Consider the following 21,653-nt stretch of genomic DNA (forward strand, 5'->3'; position numbering starts at 1 on the left):
GCACGTATATTAAGCATGAGCGTAAAATCCGTTCCGCTCGCGGATTTTGCGGATTTTGGGCAAATTCGCAATCCGCGAACTCTCGCGAACTTGCCGAAAATTCGTAAAATCCGTGCGAAGCGGATTTTTTTGCTTGGTCGCACTTGCCAACTAGAATACTATACAATTTTGCGGGAGTAAACACTTGCGAACACGTAGATGCAGCGGGCAGCGACAATCTCGCAATTGCGAGATTGCAAAATTTGCAATTTTGCCCAAGAAATCCACCAGCAGGCAGCATAAACCTTGAAAATTATGATTTTTATCAGAATAACTCCTCAGGTTGACATTTGCCTGCACTTTTTCTTTGCAAGGAGTCCATTTTGGGGGGAGGGTGGGTGAAGGAAGTGCCCCACAGTCTCCAACTTCCTGTTCCTGTCCAGCAGGCTCCTCCCAGTGCTTTCTTCATGTGCTGGTCACTTTGATTTGGATCTTGACCTGGAAGGATTACTTTTTGTGGATGCTGCTGGATATTTGGATTTTTGCAAAACTGAAAGCACTCAGCAGGTGCAAAAGTTCAATCTTATCATTAGTAACCATTCCCTGTAGTGCTTCCTGAGGGGCACCTTCAGAGTTCATTTGCCTACTTGCAACTATTCTATGACCCTGCTCTGACCCTCACAGCAGGCTCAGAGAATAGCTACAAGTATACAACAAAGTTCTTGTTAAAAAAATTACACTGCAACAGAAAGCAATTACAGACAAAACTGAAAGCACTCAGCAGGTGCAAAAGTTCAATCTTATCATTAGTAACCATTCCCTGTAGTGCTTCCTGAGGGGCCCCTTCAGAGTTCAGTTGCCTACTTGCAACTATTCTATGACCCTGCTCTGACCCTCACAGCAGGCTCAGAGAATAGTTACAAGTAGGCCACAAAGGTCCTGTGAAAAAAAATTGCACTGCAACAGAAAGCAAATTACAGATAAGGAAGCAGGTGCCAGCCAGACTGGAAGTTTAAATTCAGTGACACATTAATCAACACCAAATTAATTCATGTCAGTTGAAGCAGGGCAGGTGTGCTTGCTTTTTTTCACCCCCATAATCTACAGTGATAAACCAACCAGAGGGTGGCAGTGATGTACCAGAGGGTGGCATGGGTGTACCAGAGGGTGGCAGTGGTGAAACAGAGGGTGCTGTGAACCTGTGATGATGAACCAGACGTAGAAACAACATAGTCGCGGCCGTTGCGAGCCGACAAGTAAGTTCGCAATTGCGAACTGGTACACAACCCTCGCGAACTAGCAGAAACCCTTGCGAACACAAAAAAAATTAAAAATCCGCAAATTCGCGAGAGTTCGCGGATTTTGCGGATTGCGAATCCGTAATTACGCAAGTTCGTGGATTGCCAATTCGCAAAATCCGCCCATGCTTAACGTATATACCTACCAACGTATTACGCAGGCTTATTTTCAACAGTGCTAGTAAATATAATGTGTTAGAGTCACTGCGAACAGTCAACTCACTATTCAGATATATGACGCTTTTTACATTTCCTGTAGTTTTAGGCACCTCACTGAACAGTGAAATCCACGTGCCAAGAGCACACGGAAGATAAATAGTGGATATATAATATTTGATAATGTTCCTAGGCCGTCCTAGGCGCTCCGTCTTGGTGATATAAACCCGCCAGAAACGTAGTGTAGGTTTAACATTTTGGTTTGCATTCTTGACATAAGAAGCCCCTAAGTTCGGGAGACCCCAGCTTGTGCAGGGCGCCTGGCCGGCAGTCCTCATACAGTGTGAAATGGCCGGAGATGGCGGCTGACCCCCTGCCAAAGCTCCACGCGCTGTAGGACGACCCCAGGGTTCCCTTTCCCTAGCACGGATACTTTCACATCACCACCGATGCCTATTGAACCATATACCTCGCTCTGCTAAGAGGAGCGACTCCCGCGCCGGGCAGTCCGTCGGAGAGCCATGGCTGAGACACGTGTATTTATAGATATGAGTTTGAAGAGACCCCCTCCAGGACACGTGGGGCATAACTCAGGTGTCAAGTACGCAACACGGCTCACCGTGAGCATCAATCCTTCACACATCGAGCTGTGGCAAGCTTTGTTAGCAAAGGACCTGACAAAGGGAAAGCAGGACGCCTCAGTACAGCCACAAGACTCGCACAGCTTTCTCCGGTGCACTTTCACAACCCTCTCCCAGACACAGGCATTTGGCAGCGTTAAATAATACAGGGGTCAGATAAGCCCACACATGAATTATGTACAGTCCGTTCGCCCGGCTGCAGTCTATTGGAGGCAGTAAATCCTGCATGTTCTCTCTTGTCCAGTGTGACTCAGCAGCCGCCCCGGATGCGCCAACGCTGTGTATCGCCAAACCTGGGGCAGCAGCCCGGTGACCTTTCCCGCTTTAATAATTTAGGGCCAGATGTAGGTAGCCAAATACCGGTCGGTAACGGCCGATTTCGGCCGTTACCGACCGGTATTTGGCTATTGACATGTAGGGGGCAGGAAACAGGCCATTTCGGTAATTTTACCGATTCGGTAAATATACCGGTCTGTAAATTTACCGACCGGTATTTTTACAGAATCGGTAAAATTGAGATGTAGGTGGGACTCTTCTGAGTCCCACAAGCCCTACAAAGTCGGTATTTTACCATCAAATTCAATTTGATGGTAAAATACCGATTCAGGTGTGCATGCACATGTGTGCATGCACACCTGTGCCATATGACAGGCAGACCTGCCCTTAGGGCAGGTATGCCTGCCACATGGCCCCCGAACCTTTTTTGGGGGTGCTAGAGGGTGTCAAAGTGACACCCCCTGCACCCTTGTCAAATTCGGTATTTACCGATTCGGTAAATACCGACCGGTAATGCCCCATTCATTCCTATGGGCTTCAAAGCCCATAGGAATGAATGGGGCATTACCGGTCGGTATTTACCGAATCGGTAAATACCGACTTTTAAAGATTCGGTAAATCCACATCTGGATTTACCTACATCTCGGTACTTCTATTTTACCGATTCATAAATACCGAATCGGTAAAATTCGGTATTTATGAGTCGGTAAAATGGAATTACCTACATCTGGCCCCTAGTATCTTGTCTTGGGCAGAATCCGATCCTGAATCATAACCCTTGGAGGACAAGCCCTGCTGGCCACTGCACAGGGCAGGGCTGGCACGTTCCGTGGGGGAGAACAGCGCCCTGGACCAGGGGGGGCTCGCAGTGTGTGTGGGGGGCTCGCAGTGTGTGGGGGGGGCTCGCAGTGTGTGGAGGGGGCTCTGTGTGGGTGGGGCTCGCAGTGTGTGGGGGGGCTCGCAGTGTGTGTGGGGACTCTGTGTGGGTGTGTGGAGGGCTCTGTGTGTGTGTGTGGGGGGCTCTGTGTGGGGGGCTCTGTGTGTGTGGGGGGGCTTTGTGTGTGTGTGTGTGTGGAGGGCTCTGTGTGTGTGGGGGGCTCTGTGTGGGTGTGTGTGTGTGGGGGGCTCTGTGTGTATGTGGGGGGGCTCTGTTTAGGTATGTGTGTGGGGGGGCTCTGTGTGGGTGTGTGTGTGTGTGTGGGGGGGCTCTGTGTGTGTGTGGGGAGGGCTCTGTGTGGTGGGCTCTCTGTGGGTGTGTGTGTGTGGCATTTGCAAGAGATTAAGCTATTGGCATTGTAAATGACAATGCCATTTATTTATCTGTTTTCAAAACCAACACATAAATAAAAATGTTGTCATTTACAATGCCAATAGCTCTAACTTTTGCAAAGGCGAAACCGTTGCATTGTAAATGCTTGTTGCTTTCTGTCAGGAAAGGCAGACTATCAGAAAGGACAGGTGAACTTTGTTGATTGGGCGTCATTGTGGTGAGATCATTGTTGCTTGATTTACGAACCAACTAGTGGCTTTGTGCCCCGTGCACTTGAACAACTTGTGCTCGTACCATGGCAATAATCCTGGGTCACCTCCAGCGTAGCAACTAGAGATTGTGCATCAAACTGGAGTAATGGATGGAATGTCAGTAGGTTCTTATTGTGGTGCGAGGATGTCAGATTTATTCTGGGCCTCCACTAAATTCCTCATAAGCCCCCTATATCAAGTTTGAATGGGAGAGTAATTTGGAGAATGCAGTAAGACCAGATATTGTACTTCATTACCCATCTATAATACGAGGAATTCCAAGTGGTTTGAGCAAGTTGACCCAATCCATTTAATCTAGAGACTAAGGGCCAGATGTAGGTAATCCAGATTTACCGATTCTAAAATACTGAATTTTACCGATTCGGTGTTTTAGAATCGGTAAATGGGATGTAGGTATCCATTCGGTAAGTATTACCGAATCTGTAAGATTCGGTAAATACCGAATCGGCCGATTCGGTAAAAGGGAGAATATATTAAAGGGTGGCAGGGTGTCACTTTGACAACCTGTTGCACCCCTGAATAGTGTAGGGGTGCACATGTGGCACACATACATGCCCTAAGTGCATGTATGTCTGCCACATTGCACTGTAATAATTTTCAAAAAATTGCTTCTTTTGGGGTTTTTGATATTTACCACCAACTTGTACGAATCCTAAAATGGGGAAAGCACTCATTTGAGTGCTCCCTACATTAAGGATTTGGTAATTTACCGAATCGGTATTTTAGAATTCGGTAATTTACCGATTCCTTAAATTACTGATTCGGTAAATTACCGAAACCTTAAATTAGGCCCCTACATCTGAAAAGCCTAATACAGATCGGGAACGGCCCACATTCGGTAATTTCGGCCGTTACCGACCAGTAATAGGCTACCTACATCTGGCCCTAAGGGCCATATTTATGAGAGTTACTGTTTGCGATTTCCAAATGGCATTAAGATAGAAATCGCTTTTTGGAAATTGCAAAATGAGATGACCAGAACAGAATATTCCATTATTAGCAATTCTGTCAAATTCTCAGTTGCAATTACGAATTTTCCTTTTTTGGAAATCGCAGTGAAGTTGAATTTTTGACGCAGAATGATCTAAGAACCAGGCAGTTTATAAATACAGGATGTGGCCACAGCTCGGAATCATGGAAAGATGCCAGAAGGAAGGTGTGTTCCTATATGATTACCGGCAGTGACATTCACATTTCCATACAACTCTATGACTAAGGATGATGGGGAAAAGGATCTTGGGGGCAGGAAATGTAAAGTTGCAGGAGCTATTAGCTGCTCCATGTTTGCCACACATTACTCAGTCATATGGCAAAGCATAATTTTCTGTACCTGAGACCCAGAAAACCAAAATTTGGAACAGCACCCTGGAAAACGTTAACTCTCTTGGTGCCACCCAAAGCACTATACCTGAAATAAGGAAACGCTGGAATGACCTAAGATCCCATACCAAAGAAAAGGTGGCTAGCAGAATGGCTGAGACTTGTAGCACATGTGGTAGCCCCTCTGAATATCCTCGTCCCAATCCAATAGAATCACTTATTGAGGGGACACATGAACCTGAAAGTGTTGTGGCAGTGTCAGACATTGACATCTCCAATCCTGCAGGCTTCAATCAAGGTAAATCATTTTCTTGTATATATTTTTCAATAACATATTGTTTGTTAGTATTCAAGTGTAACATCTTGGCTAACAAACCTTCATGTAGATGTTTGCTGCAATTTAGCAATGCATTATGGAAGTTGTAGTACAACTAAGTGATATGGTGTACTGTGTGTTGATGAATAAACTGCACATATCTATATATCATATTCATTTAAAAACACATGAATCACATTTTTAACAACATTACGCAAACTTAGTAACCATTTATTTATAATATATTTGTACATACATTAGCACTGCTGGCACCCAACACATGTCGGAAACCACTAAAGCTGATGAAGCAATTGACACACAGGTCGATATTGAAGACATCAAAATTGCTACTCCCACGCCCATAACTGTAACTACTACGAGCGCAAATGTGGCACCACTACCAGTCTTTGAGGAAGGTGATGAGGAGCAAACACAAGGAAGGAACACAAAAATGTATGTGCGCAGGACACACAGACAACATAAAGTCCAACTGCAAACAGTTCAAAATGATAATGTCCCTGATGTGTCAGACAGTTCTCAATTGTTTGGTGTCCTTGATAAATCAATCACAGTACAGCGCCTGCAGGCCAAACAGATAAAAACAGTGACTAGATATCTGCAAAGCATGTCACTTTCAATGCAGCCATTGCAGAAAGGTTAAGAGATTTCTGCCATGGAGGAGTAATGTATGCAAAAAATGCAGGCACTAGTAGCACATGCCACGCTATGATGCATTTACAAAATCAATCAATCGATTGGCAGTAGCTCCCACTGCTTGTGTCAGGAGAACTGTGAACATCCAAAATGACATGGGCACTTCTGTCAAAATGTAGCATGTGGGCTGGTCCAAGTTCCAACGTCTGTCACTACCATTTTACCACCATCTGAAAGCCTCAGTGATACAAAAGGGGATGATGGACGGAGCGTTTGAGCAAATCAAAGACTCACCCCCAGTCAACTGATCTGGGTTTAATCCATCACCATTCTTTAGCTCACTCGGCCACCCCAGTTCAGACATGGCTATATGCAAATCAGTCTGACCCTGTGCTTCATGGGAACAGTCCAGCCCGAACTGCCAAGCCATGTCTTCCCTGGACCGGAAACAAGCATCCTGGTACCGGTTTCGGATTCATAATCCTCATCAGCCAGGCTATCTTGAATCCAGTGGCCAAGTGAGCAAGGGATTCACGTCTGAGCATACCCTGCCACACTTAGGGCGAACAAAGCGATACAAAAGGGGATGATGGACGGAGCGTTTGAGCAAATCAAACACTCACCACCAGTCAACTGATCTGGGTTTAATCCATCACCATTCTTTAGCTCACTCGGCCACCCCAGTTCAGACATGGCTATATGCAAATCAGTATGACCATGTGCCTCATGGGAACAGTCCAGCCCGAACTGCCAAGCCATGTCTTCCCTGGACCGGAAACAAGCATCCTGGTACCGGTTTCGGATTCATAATCCTCATCAGCTAGGCTATCTTGAATCCAGTGGCCAAGTGAGCAAGGGACTCACGTCTGAGCATACCCTGCCACACTTAGGGCGAACAAAGCGATACAAAAGGGGATGATGGACGGAGCGTTTGAGCAAATCAAACACTCACCCCCAGTCAACTGATCTGGGTTTAATCCATCACCATTCTTTAGCTCACTCGGCCACCCCAGTTCAGACATGGCTATATGCAAATCAGTCTGACCCTGTGCCTCATGGGAACAGTCCAGCCCGAACTGCTCAGTGGCATATCTTTGTCAGATGGATGCTGTACAAGGCAAACATACTGACACACATCTGGAACAGATATATCCCCCAACTCCACAGCCAAGTTCTGCTGAGAAGATGACCAACACCACATGTCCTAAAATGTGGCTTTTGTATACATTCAGATATATTATACTAGTTTGTTATGTTTTTGTTTCCAGACTTTGTTGCTTTGTTTAAACAATGACATTCTATAAAGATACAGTTGATGATACACAATAACAATACATTGCTGCTACCTGAATAAAGGGTACTGTTTAAGTAATTAAAAAACATTACCATTATTCTGTTGGCTATTTCTTAGATGCTGCCATCATTCTTACCTTAAAAATAGTTGTTTTTGTTGTTTGCATTGTGCTTGACCCTCTGCTGATTGTGTCCTGTCATCTGAGTCAGATTTTGGCTCTATGTTGATGTTGTGAAGACCCTTCCTCATGGCTATGTTGTGAAGAATGGTACATGTGGTAATGTTCGTGCATTAGGTCACTGGTCTGTAGAGTAGTGCTCCGCCAGTCATGTGTAGGCATCTAAAACATGATGTGAAAATTCCAAATGCCTGTTCAATTATTGATCACTTGGTTTTATGTGCCCTCTTGTACTGTCTTTCACTTCTGTTCCTTGAATGCAAGTATGTTGTCAGTATCCAAGAGCACAGGGCATATGCATTGTCTCCCTAAATATTATGAGAAGGAGAAATAATTAGAATATTTCCCAAACATACTTTTGAATACTGTATTACATGAATTTATAATCCTCTTACTAATTAAAAAAAAAAACATTGCCAAATGTACCTTAAGAGAATGTTATTTATTCCACTTTGGCATAATACATAGGAGTCATGCGTGCTGCCTAGGAATCTGTCTACAAGGTCACTTATGATGCATGAGACATCACACACTCTCTGTACATTGAGTGAATGGGTAATTTTCCTGTTTCTATAAATACATTCATGTGCCAAGAGGTGGACATATGGCAATATGTGTGCCATCAACACAACAATAATGTTTGGAAACAATGCTACCTGATAAAACATTAGTTTTGTAACTTGTATATCTTGGAGTGTTTGGCAAAAAAACATATTGGCTCTCTTTGCCATTCAGAAAGTTCATAAGCCTATGAAAGATCCTAGAAAATGCTCTGTGTGATACTCCCCTGGAGACTGCTATACATCGCTGGTAACTGCCAGAAGCTAAAAGGTGTAAATAACACATTACTTGTACGTGTGGTGGGATTGCATTGCTTCTAACTGTTGGGGTGTGTAGATAAGGATTAAACTTAGAAACTAAATGCAAAATGACCTCCCTACCAAGTCTATATTTCTCATAAATCTCTTCAGTGTGCTCGAACAGGGTGCACCTGTCCCTAAATAACCTCTCCTTTCTCCTCCTCCTTCTCTGCCTACCATCCAAAATCTTCTTTCTCCTTGTCAAGACATAAAGACCTGCCATTCTGGAAGAGCCAGATGCAATTTAGCTGACTTTTTATCCTTTGCACCTCATTACCACCAGTTGCAAATTGATGGTATTTGCATTTTCTAAATGGACATTTTGCGACTAATCACAATTAGGAAATCCTTTGTATATAGTGTTAGCAATTCAATATTTGTTAATACCAAGTTGTGATTTGCAATTTAAAAATGCAAACAATGTGATTTCTACATGATGGAATTCTCACATTGGACCATCGAAAATGCTTTTCATACATACAGTAAAACCATTTTGCATTTCCTAACGGGCCGAAATAGCGATTCACACCATTTGGAAATGCAAAATGGATTTGTACACATTGCCATAAGTGTCTGCTCTTGATCGAGTATACATGTAGAGTAACAATATCAACACTGCTTTATTGAATGAATGGAGGTGTGATGAGCATGTGCACCACTGGGGAAATTGGGGCAAAATGTACAAACCTATTTTACAATCTTAAATACTCTGAACCTGAGTTAAGTCACATTTTAGGAGTTGGAAATTTTTATTGACTCCTAAAATAGGATTAAGATCCCATACTGATTCACTGTTCGGAAGGTGTGTGCTCTAGGTGTCCCTTTTAAATACTCAGTCGGTATGAGATGACTGAATTCCAGTTGCAAAACAATAAAACGTTACAGACTCCTGACTTGAGGTGGTGAGTCATTCACATTGGGAAAGGGAGCCAGCAGAGTCACACTCTCCTTTGTGAATGTAAAAGAAGGCGTGTTCAAGAATAAGCAGTCGTCCATGGGAACCACTGCCTACTTTTAAACTTTTCAAGAAAAAAAACTTTGTTTTATATGCAGCAATGTTTCCTTTGAGGGAAAAAGACTGTATTTAAAAAAATTACTTTATGTAAAGGTAATCAGATATGGTTGTCTGCTGAACCTAACAGGCGTAATATCAGTAGGAGACATAGGCCAAACTATTGCTATACATTTGAATTATAAACACATGCTAAATAAATGTTAGATGAACATGACTTACTTTCTCTGTAGTAAGAGATAGATCTTGATCTCTCTTGATTTGGAAGTGTTCCATGTGGTCTTTTAACCATTGACTCAACTGCATTATTTATTGCTCTTAGCTATGTGTCTGGTATTGTGGACTGCTACTATAAAGGTGACGAGAGCATCCAGAAGGACCAAGAGCTTCAAGCATGGGTGAGGGAGATCTTCAAAGAAGGCTTCCTGGAAAGGCAATCCTCTGGTATGATTGCTTGAACTTGTTGCCTAGTGTTTTTGTTCATCTTCCCCATTCACATTCTTCTCACTGATTATGGATGATATGTGAACTACAAAACATTGAGATGGATTGTGTAATCAAACGTTTTAAGAATTTTTGATGCTTGAAATGCCTTCCAAAGTTAAGAAATGAAAAGTTTCTACCACAGTGTGGAATTCATTTTCTAGGTATACATCATGTTTTAAATTCTATTAAAATGCAAATTTTGGTTTCGTAACTCAATCTTATTTATAACTCTATAGCATTTTTCAATGTACTAGAACTCAGAAAGCATTTGTAACAATGCCGTCAATGCCATTGGATTATAGCACATTATTTTAAAAATGTAAATATTTTGCCAAAATTAAATATCCTGCAGACATATAATTTCAACCAAACAACTTTAGGCCTACCTACCGCTGGTCCATGAGGCACAGGATTTGACACAGTAAATGTGTTGTGTGTCTTCATAACATTTTTTCTGGTATTCTTTCAGGATTGCCATCTTCTATACAGACCCGTGCTGAATTAATCAAGTATCTGACTATGGGGATTTTCACAAGTTCCGCTCAGCATGCTGCTGTCAACACTGGGCAGGTAATTGTAAATAGGCTTCTAGTACTGTAGGTGGTGGGGAAAAGTAACCAAGGAAATGTAAGTGCTTAGAAAACTCATCTGTATCATATACATCTTAAAAAGTTGTTCATTAGAGCAGGCAATGGCAGGGTATTGGTACTTTACTGTCTCAAGACAAGGGCTGAGATATATAAATATCACATACATAAATGAATCAGTACAAGAGAATCAGTAAGGGTCATGGCCAGGGAGGCGACATGGCAAAATGCGTCACTCCTAAGCTTGTCACATTGAGCCCCCAATCTCCACGTCATGGCCCATTATTGGCCTGTTGATGAGTGCGGAGATCTTCCCCTGACCTGGGGAGATTCTGCAGGGAGGCTAGTCAGGCTACAGAGAGGAGCAACGGTGGCCATCTTACAAATGCACCTGGAGTGGTGAGTAGCCTGATTCAATCTGAGTGGAGGCCTCCACTGCTGAGGGAATACAGCCACGGCGGCCCCGCCATCTATGTGAGTCTTGAGCACTGGTGGGGGTTATTTCCCTCCGTGCCCACCTGCTCTGCTACCTGTGGGCTGGATCACCTTTGTGCATAGCTCAAGCACCAACATGCCTGCGGTGGCCCAGAGGCCAGGAGCACTGGAACTACCCTGGAGTCTCCAGAGGGCTGACTAGGTGGCACACTGGCCCCCACGGTCCATCTTTAACTCCCTCTTGCTGCTGTGGCTGCCTTGTCCCCACTCCTTCCCCAGTCATCCTTTGTTTATGGCCACAATTGCTTGGAGGCTGCTCCCTCCCAAGATCAGGCTTTATGATCAACTTGGTCCTGTGATACACAGAGGCTATAGCACGTTTGGCGCTGAGTTCTGGGAGGGGGACTGTGTTGGAGAAATAGTGCTGATCTGTGAGGATAGGCCCTGTGATGTGCTTGGGACTGCTTGGGCTTGGCGCCTCCCCCATCTATGAGAGATTGTGTGGGGCGTGGATTGTGCTTTCACCGAGGCCTATGATGTACACAATACTGGACTCTGGGCTGGCTTCATCCACCTTTTGCTGTGCTATTCTGAGTGCATTCTTCACAGTGAAATGATCCTGCCCCCTTTAGACTGCTCTCTGTAGATCATCTCTTTGGGCCAGCTGCTGTGTGGGCATAATGTTGTTGGTGTTGGACACATCCAAGCTGATTGACGGGGAACTCACTGTGCCAAGCTTGACATACTGGGCCTTCGCTTCTTTTGAGCCCTTTGCTCGGGCACCCCTAATGTTCTGTTGCACAGCTGGTGAGGGCCCTGCCTTCAACTGGTTCAATGCTTCAGGTTGAGGAGCTTCTTGTTGTGTTGGTCCCATCATGGTGGCGCATAAGGCTAAACCTCAACATTCTTCTACCATCCGCAACAAATTTCAAATGTCTGATTCCATGTGAGTGGCGGATACTGACTCAAAACTAACCTATGGCCGAGACCTGAGATTCTGTTCCCAGGCTCTTGCAACAAAGTGGAAATTAAGCTAATATTGGTCAAGCTCCACAAAGATCTCTTGTCACTCTGTCAAGACTTAACTCGGGCCATGTCTGACATTGACCTAACTTTGCATCAGATAGATACCCGCCTGACTGTGGTGGAAACAATGGTGGTGGAGTATACCTTTGATAACGTCAATAGAATGGTCCAATAGGAAAAACTGGAAAAGAGCAAATAACATTGCAGAACAACATAAATGACCTGGAAAACAATTCTCAACACAATACCATTCGTATCTGGGGCCTGCCCACTGCCATTTCATCTGCTGATCTTGAGTATCATGCCCAGGCCATCTTTGCCCATCTTCTGCTGTGTCCTGAAGAGTCCTCGATCTCACCCAATGGGGGTACTTGCCTTTCAACAACAAAAGAATCTTGTTCCAAATACCTTGATGTGAGTGCACTACTTTCATCAAAAAGAACAAATTCTGAGGGCTATGCGACAACAGGAATCAATGTGTATCAGGACATATCTGCCCAAACTTTGGCCCGCCGTATGGATTTCAAAGACGTTACTCACCACTAGAATAGCAATAGGGTCCCATATTGTTGGACCTTCCTGCTCCACCTTCATTTCATGCATCTTGTTAAGAGAGTTGTTGCCCACAAGCCTCAGGAAACCCAAGATGTGCTGAGTTAAAAGACTTTGCCGTACAGGGGTGTAACAAACTCCCATGCAGCCCCTGCAGTGCGGGGGGCCCCCCAGTCTTCAGTGAGTGAAGGGGGCCCCCTGAGCTCTTCGGTGAGAGAGAGGCTTTCTCTGAAGCAAGCCCCTCTCTCTTTCTAAAACAGCTGCAGCCTGCACTGAGCTGCTCCCGGTGACCCAGGACTGAAGAGAAACAAAGTAACGACTTATATTGTTTCTCTTCAGTCAGAGGCGCCAGGACCCTAATTGGGGGTGCAGCCAGTTCCACAGTGAGACAAGTCTGTAAATTAAAGAAGAGGTGTGGTACACCTCAGATTTGGAGGGGAGTAGAGCTGAGTGAGGAGGTGTGCCCAGCAGCAGCAATGAGGGGGCAGCTTGGAGGGTTGGAGAGGAGTGTGGGGGGAGGAGGGAGTCATGCTTAGACAGAAAATACACTCTCTCCACTCCCAGAGTCCGGCACAGTGAGCTGCACACTCACTTGCCTCAACAGCAGAGTTTTCTGTGATTCATAACAAGCAGCAGAACTACCTCGCTTGTGAAAAACATCAGTTATCCACTCCTCAGCTGACTGAACCCTCGCTCGCTGCAGAGAGCAGAGCTATCCCTCCCTTGCCAGACAACAGAGTTATCCCTCCTTCAGCTGACTGAAACCCTCGCTGCAGAGAGCAGAGCTATCCCTCCCTTGCCAGACAACAGAGTTATCCCTCCTTCAGCTGACTGAAACCCTCGCTCGCTGCAGACACCAGAGCTATCCTTCCCTTTCCAGACAACAGAGTTATCCCTCCTTCAGATGACTGAACCCTCACTCGCTGCAGAGAGCAGAGCTATCCCTCCCTTGCCAGACAACAGAGTTATCCCTCCTTCAGCTGACTGGACCCTCGCTTGCTGCAGAGAGCAGAGCTTCAGCTGACTGAACCCTGCGCTCGCTGCAGAGAGCAGAGCTATCCCTTCCTTGCCAGACAACAGAGTTATCCCTCCTTCAGCTGACTGAACCCGCGCTCGCTGCAAAGGGCAGAGCTATCCCTCCCTTGCCAGGCAACGGAGTTATCCCTCCTTCAGCTGATTGGACCCTCACTCGCTGCAGAGAGCAGAGTAATCCCTCCCTTGTCAGGCAACAGAGTTATCCCTCCTTCAGCAGACTGGACCCTCGCTCGCTGCAGAGAGCAGAGCTATCCCTCCCTTGTCAGACAACAGAGTTATCCCTCCTTCCGCTGACTGAACCCTCGCTCGCTGCCGCGGCCGGTAGTGGGAGTACCTGCGGCGCGATGACGTGGGGAGAGGGAGAGGCAGGGTGGGTGGTAGTAATGTATGGATTACGGAGTTTAACAGGTAAGTAAACATATAAATAACTAAAACAAATTTTGTTGCGTGCACTGCATCACCAAATGCGACGCTGTGCGTGCAACAAAATTTGTTTTATTTATTTATATATTTACTTACCTGTTAAACTCCGTAATCCATACATTACTATCCCCCCGCCCCGCCCCCTCCCTATGTCACCGCCCGGCCGGTACTCCAACTACCGGCCCCGGCTGCTCGCTCGCTGCAGAGAGCAGAGCTATCCCTCCATTAACAGACAACAGAGTTATTCCTCCTTCAGCTGACTGAACCCTAGCTTGCAGCAGAGAGCAGAGCTGTCGCTCCCTTGTCAGACAACAGAGTTATCCCTCCTTCAGCTGACTGAACCCTTGCTCGCTGCAGAGAGCAGAACTATCCCTCCCTTGTCAAACAGAGTTATCACTCCTTCAGCTGACTGAACCCTCGCTCTCTGCAGAGAGCAGAGCTATCCCTCCCTTGCCAGGCAACAGATTTATCCCTCCTTCAGCAGACTGGGCTCTCGCTCGCTGCAGAGAGCAGAGCTATCCCTCCCTTGTCAGACAACAGAGTTATCCCTCCTTCAGCTGAATGAACCCTCGCTCGCTGCCGCGGCCGGTAGTGGGAGTACCTGCGGTGGGATGACGTGGGGAGAGGGAGGGGCAGGGTGGGGGGTAGTAATATATGGATTACGGAGTTTAACAGGTAAGTAAACATATAAATAACTAAAACGAATTTTGTTGCGTGCACTGCATCACCAAATGTGATGCTGTGCGCGCAACAAAATGTGTTTTATTTATTTATATGTTTACTTACCTGTTAAACTCCGTAATCCATACATTACTACCCTCCCGCCCCATCCCTACATCACCATCCGGCAGGTACTCCCCGGCCACGGTTGCTCGCTCGCTGCAGAGAGCAGAGATATCCCTCCCTTAACAGACAACAGAGTTATTCCTCCTTCAGTTGACTGAACCCTAGCTTGCTGCAGAGAGCAGAGCTGTCCCTCCCTTGTCAGTCAACAGAGTTATCCCTCCTTCAGCTGACTGAACCCTTGCTCGCTGCAGAGAGCAGAGCTATCCCTCCCTTGTCAAACAGAGTTATCCCTGCTTCAGCTGACTGAACCCTTGCTAGGTAGAGAGAGCAGAGCTATCCTTCCCTTGCCAGACCACAGAGTTATCCCTTCTTCAGCTGATGGGCCTCTCACTCAATGCAGACAGCAGAGCTATCCCTCCCTTATGAGACAACAGAGTTATCCCTCCTTCAGCTGACTGAACCCTTGCTCGCTACAGAGAGCAGAGCTATCCCTCCCTTGCCAGACCACAGAGTTATCCCTTCTTCAGCTGATGGGTCCCTCACTCAATGCAGGCAGCAGAGCTATCCCTCCGATGTGAGACAACAGAGTGATCCCCTCTTCAGCTGAATGGGCTCCCACTCAATGCCGAAAGTACAGCTGTCCCTCACTGTTGAAAGACAAGAGCTGCCGGTCAGCTGGTTGAACCCTTGCCACTCAACAGCGCAGACCTATCTCTACCTTCAGAAAGACAACAGTTAACCCTCCTTCAGCTCATTGAACCCTTGATCACCGCTGAAAGCAGAGCTATCCCTCCCTTGTGAAAGACACACCTCTTCTTCACCTGACTTAACCCTAGCTCGTTTCAGAGAGCGATCCCTCCCTTTTGAGATGACAGAGTATCACCTTTTCAGATGATGGAACCCTCACTTGTTGCAGACAGCAGAGCTATCCCTCGCTTGGCCACGGACAGCAGAACTATATCTTGCTCCACTGATGTGCCCCTAGTGAGGCACGTTCATGTACTAATGAACTGAGGACGCAGGGAGACACCGGTACTGAGGACACAGGAATACAGGTACCGAGGACGCAAGAAGATATGGGTACTGATGACACAGGCAGACACAGGTACTGAGGACATGTGGAGACCCATGTACTGAGGACACAGGTAGTGATGACACATGGAGACACAGATACCGAGCACACAGGAAGACACAGATACAGACACAGATACCGAGGACACAGGAAGACACAGATACCGAGCACACAGGAAGACACAGATACCGAGGACACAGGAAGACATGGGGTGCTTTGGACACAGAGAGGCACGGGTACTGAGCACACAGAAAGACACAGATACCGAGCACACAGGAAGACACAGATACAGAGCACACAGGAAGACACAGATACCGAGGACACAGGAAGACACAGATACAGAGCACACAGGAAGACACAGATACAGAGCACACAGGAAGACACAGATACCGAGCACACAGGAAGACACAGATACAAAGCACACAGGAAGACACAGATACCGAGCACACAGGAAGACACAGATACAGAGCACACAGGAAGACACAGATACCGAGGACACAGGAAGACACAGATACAGAGCACACAGGAAGACACAGATACAGAGCACACAGGAAGACACAGATACCGAGGACACAGGAAGACACAGATACCAAGCACTCAGGAAGACACAGATACCGAGGACACAGGGAGACACAGATACCGAGCACTCAGGAAGACACAGATACCGAGGACACAGGAAGACACAGGTACCAAGGACACAGGAAGACATGGGGTGCTGTAGACACAGAGAGGCACGGGTACTGAGGACACAAAGAGGCACGGGTACTGAGGACACAGAGAGACACGGGTACTGAAGACATAGGAAGCCGCGGGTACCAGGGATGGCGGGGCCAAGGCGCACACACGGAGTCATATCGACTAGTTAAGACCAGGGAGTCCCCTCAGCACAGTACTTTCGCCTGAGAGTTCCTGATAAAATTCAGAGCGGGGACTCCTCCATGCATCTTGCAGAGGGGCCACTAAAATTTTGTTACGCCACTGTTGCCCTAGTTGATGGAGGGAGTGGCTTGCATCTCCATCCCTCCCCCCAGTCAAAGAGGAAAGCACGAAAAAAAAGCAAAAGGTTGCTGGTGATCACTGCATTCCTACATCCGAGGAAGACTCACCGCCCTGATGGGCAGAAAGGATTGGAATCCTCTGCTTTTTTGTGGTTGACTGAGGGGCAGGGGAGGGGTGGGGGTCCTTTTATTTCAGCCAATGACTGTTTCTTTTCTTCTTTGTTCAGATATTATATATGTTGGGGTGGCCCGTATGTGATTTACAATGGGCTCGACTCTTTCTTATAGCTGTTTTTATTAGACTTTTTTTGTGCACATTTTCTTATTCTGGTGATTTTTCTTATTTTCTTGTATTATCTGGGTGTTGAATGATGTGGGGCTTAGCAGCTTATTTGCCGCTTGCCTCTTTTCTTTTGTTATTACAAGTTATGTGTGTTGGTATATTTTCATTGCTATTGACACATACTTTTTATTATTTTTTTTATTTTGTCAATTTATAGGGCGCAACAGCTACCCAAGAAGGGTTTCCCGGCGCCTAGACACAGCTAGAAACAAAAGACAGAGACGGAGGGAGATATTGAAGTGGTTATTGTTCGTACAGCCAGGTCTTTACGAGCTTTCTAAAACTATGGTAGTTATCTTCCTTCCGAATGCTTGGAGGAAGTGTGTTCCACAGGGAGGGTCCAAGATAGGCAAAGGATCTGCCCCCTGATCTTGCACGTTTAAACCTTGGTATACAGAAATATGCTGCTGTCTGGGACCGGAGGTTTCTCTTTGGCGTGTAGAGGCAAGCAAGGGATTGGAGGTATTTTGGGGCTCCTCCAGTTTTTATTTTGAACATATAGTTCAAGGCCTTGAAACGCACTCTGCTCTCTATCCTGAGCCAATGAAGGTCCCGGCGATGGTTCGAGACTCCAGCGTTCCTAGGAATCTTACACAGGAGTCTGACCGCAGCGTTTTGTGCTACTTGTAGTCGTCCAATGACAGATTTATTTGCGCCTAAATATAGGATGTTGCCGTAGTCAAGCCTTGATGTGATAAGGGCATTGACTACGGTCTTTTGTGTTGACATAGGCAACATCCACAGTATTTTCCTCAACCATCTAGCTATGGTGAGACACAATCCAGTAACCTTGCTGGCCTGCTTGTCCATGGATAAGGCGTTGTCTAGTACAAAACCCAGATTTCGAGCATGGGACACCGGGGTAGGAAGGATGCCCATCTGTTCTGGCCAATGCGCGGGGTTCCAGAGATCTTTGTCTTTTCCCAAAATCAGAATTTCCGTCTTGTCGCCGTTCAGTTTTAACTGGTTTGCTGTCATCCAGTTCAATATTTTTAGTAATCCTTCCTTGAGTAACGACGGGGAGTGGGGACAAGAATTCGACAGGGAAAAAATGATTTGGGTGTCGTCGGCGTAGTTCATGAGCGTTAGCCCTAGCTTTTCAACAAGTTCTACTAGCGGTTTGAGATAGATATTAAAAAACAGAGGGCTCAGGATGGACCCCTGCGGCACTCCATGAGCTGCAGGTAAGGTGTCTGACTCGGCCTGTGCTGATGCGATCTGAAAGGTTCTATTTGCCAGGAAGGATTTGATCCACTCCAGAGCCTTTCCTCTTATGCCATTTATGTGTAGTTCTCTAATGAGCGTTTCGTGGGAGATGGTATCGAACGCCGCACTTAGATCCAATAGCACGAGTGCTACCGTCTGGCCTTGGTCAAGAAGTTTTCTGATATTTTCAGTGACACCTAGCAGGGCGGTCTCCGTCGAAAAACCGGCCCTGAAACCAGATTGCGAAGGATGGAGTAAGGAGTTTTCTTCTGCAAAAGTGGCTAACGTGGAGTGAACGTGTCTCTCAAGGCATTTTGAAAAAGCAGGAAGCAGAGATATAGGCCTATAGTTGGCCAGTATTTCTGGGTTAGCATTTGGCTTTTTCAAGAGGGGTGTCACCATGGCGTGCTTCCATAAGGCCGGGACAGTGGCGAGGTCGAGGGACAAGTTTAAGAGGTTGGCAATGATATTCAAGGCCTGGTCATCCAGTTGTTTTATAATTTTAATAGGGATGGGATCCCTAGGGGAACCAGATTTAACGGATTTTAGGATTCCCTTGAGATTCTCTAATGAGAGACTCGGCCAGGATTCCAGCAGGTTTTCGCCTAAAGCAGTGGGTTGAGGTAAGATGGGGTTAGATGGAGGGGGTGGGTCAGCGTCAGATATTTTAGTATTAATGTCTGAGATAATTTTCTCGATTTTCTCAGTAAAGAAGCAAGCTAACGCCTGACATTGTTGAGCGCTTAGGGGAGGTGCAGCGGCTGTAGTATGTGCGCCTGCCAATTCCTTAACTTTAGAAAAAAGAGTTTTGGGCATGTTAGTTGCTTCGGTGATTGTTTTTGAGACGAAGGCAGCTCTTGCCTTTGTACACGCCGCATGATAATGGTTTCTGGCTTCATGATAGCATTTTTTGGCATTAGGGTCGTACTTTTTACGCCATTTACGTTCTAATACTTTACATTTTGATTTTTCGGTTTTAAGACTGTCGTTAAACCATGGGGCCGGGGAACGATGCCTACTCCCTTTGGTGTGAGTAGAAGGCAGACAGCTATTTGCTGCATTTGTTAGCCAATTTTGTGTCTCAATTGCTACATGGTCCATGTTGGATTTTGGGCTAGGAGGATTTTGTATAAGTGCCGCATTTAAAACATCGATGTCGACTGACTTCCAGTTCCTTCTATTTGTGGCAATAGTGTTTTGTCTCACACTAGGGGAGGGTGGGAAGGAAATGCTAAAGCTGATGAGATGATGGTCGGACCAGCCAGAAGGTACGGTAGCAATGTGCGTGAGTTCACTGACGTTAGATATTATGGGGTCCAACAAATGGCCAGCTATATGAGTAGGGCTGGAGTTGATAATAGGTAAATTCAGTGCAGCTAGGTCTTCCAGGAAATTATAGCATGAGGGGATGGTGGGATCTTCCAGGTGTAGATTTAGATCACCCAGCAGAGAGAAATTGCTAGATGACATGTAGTAGGGGGTAATAAGATTTGCAAAGTTTGATACCCATTGAGAGGGGTTACCTGGTGGACGATAGATCAGAAGGCCTGACATTGTGAAATTGGGGTTCAAGGTAATTTTAAAAAGACCCGCTTCACAATCTGGAATTTGAACAGATTCCAGAGTGCATTTGTACTCTCTGTTAAAAATGATGGCTATCCCGCCCCCAACCTGTTTTTCCCTATCAAGTCTGGCAATGGCGTAGTTGTCAGGGAGGGCAATAGCAACATCTGGGCCAGCGCTGTCATGTAGCCATGTCTCGGTTAGGAAAATGGCGCTAGGACATTCTTCAGTGAGGAGATTAAAAATTTCATGCTTATGCTTGGGCAGTGATCTACAGTTTGTACTGTAAAATACGTATGTTGGCTGTACATTTTTACGTGAGATTTTACATTTCCTGTGTCTCCTCGGTGGGTCAGAGTAGGGTTGATGAACGTCGATGGATAGTTTACACTCGGAGCAAATATGGGTTCCGATTTTGTGAAGGTTGGACAGAGAGCAATTCGGCTTAGGGGTAGGGCGCAGCGCTCTCAAAGCGGAGGAAGTTCTTACCAATCTGGGAGGTGCAGTAGGAGAGAGAGCCTCGGCCTCGTGCCCCGTCCTGACACGGACGGGCACAGACGGGCTAGTCTTTGGCGTGTCTTCGGCGTGCTGAAGGTGTGCCCGCTGCGCTCGACCGCTGTGCTGTCGGGTAATGAGCATAGTAAAGGGAGAAGAGAGAAGTGGGCGTGGCTAACGAGGGTGGGCGTGGCCCCGTGTCACGTGATGCAGCGACGCTGAAAGGGACAGAGGTCTTCCCCTTTCAGGCGCTGTTTGAGTGCGTTTTGCCAGTGAAATAGATCGAGTTTTTAAAAGGCAATACAAAAGTGCAAATGAGCAAGTTTTAAAATCAACAGAGGTTCAGTCAATACAAAGTGCAAATGAACAAGTTTTAAAATCAACAGATGTTCAGTAGCAGTCTAGTAACCCCGGCTTCCGCCTCAAGGTACTAGCTGGTCAATACCGGCTTCAGGCGAGCACGGCGCTTTTATGCTTCCTGGGGTGGGCGTGGCTAACGAGGGTGGGTGTGGCCCCGTGTCACGTGATGCAGCGACGCTGAAAGGGACAGAGGTCTTCCCCTTTCAGGCGCTGTTTGAGTGCGTTTTGCCAGTGAAATAGATCGAGTTTTTAAAAGGCAATACAAAAGTGCAAATGAGCAAGTTTTAAAATCAACAGAGGTTCAGTCAATACAAAGTGCAAATGAACAAGTTTTAAAATCAACAGATGTTCAGTAGCAGTCTAGTAACCCCGGCTTCGGCCTCAAGGTACTAGCTGGTCAACTTGCATATCATGTCATGCCAGGGGGCAAGAGTCATATTCATTTTGTTTCAATTCAGCTGTATTGGGGGGGTTGTAGACATGTTTTTAGATGTTTATCTTCCATGTAGTATCCCTTAATATACAGGGCCTTAACACCCCACTCGAATATAGGTCATTGATACATTGGTTGCGCAGTAAGGAGGTAGATGTGGGACACTTACAGGAGATGCACCTCTTCGGAGCTGACACAAATTGCCTTCGCTCCTATTCGTACCCCACACACTTTCACTTGTTATACCAGCAAATCCCGGCGAGTGGCTATCCTACTCTGTTGCAACATCCCTTTTACCTGGTCAGTACCTACGAGGAGCTCGAGGGA

The 21,653-nt window shown here is 46.2% G+C and overlaps 1 pseudogene; it reads left to right on the forward strand.

Annotated features, from left to right (window-relative positions):
* The window catches only part of LOC144797977 (polyunsaturated fatty acid lipoxygenase ALOX15B-like), a 239,048-nt pseudogene that overhangs the window by 194,505 nt on the left and 22,890 nt on the right, over window positions 1–21,653 (forward strand).

The sequence above is a fragment of the Lissotriton helveticus genome, chromosome 12 (assembly GCF_964261635.1).
Source record: "Lissotriton helveticus chromosome 12, aLisHel1.1, whole genome shotgun sequence".
Classification (NCBI taxonomy): Eukaryota; Metazoa; Chordata; class Amphibia; order Caudata; family Salamandridae; genus Lissotriton; species Lissotriton helveticus.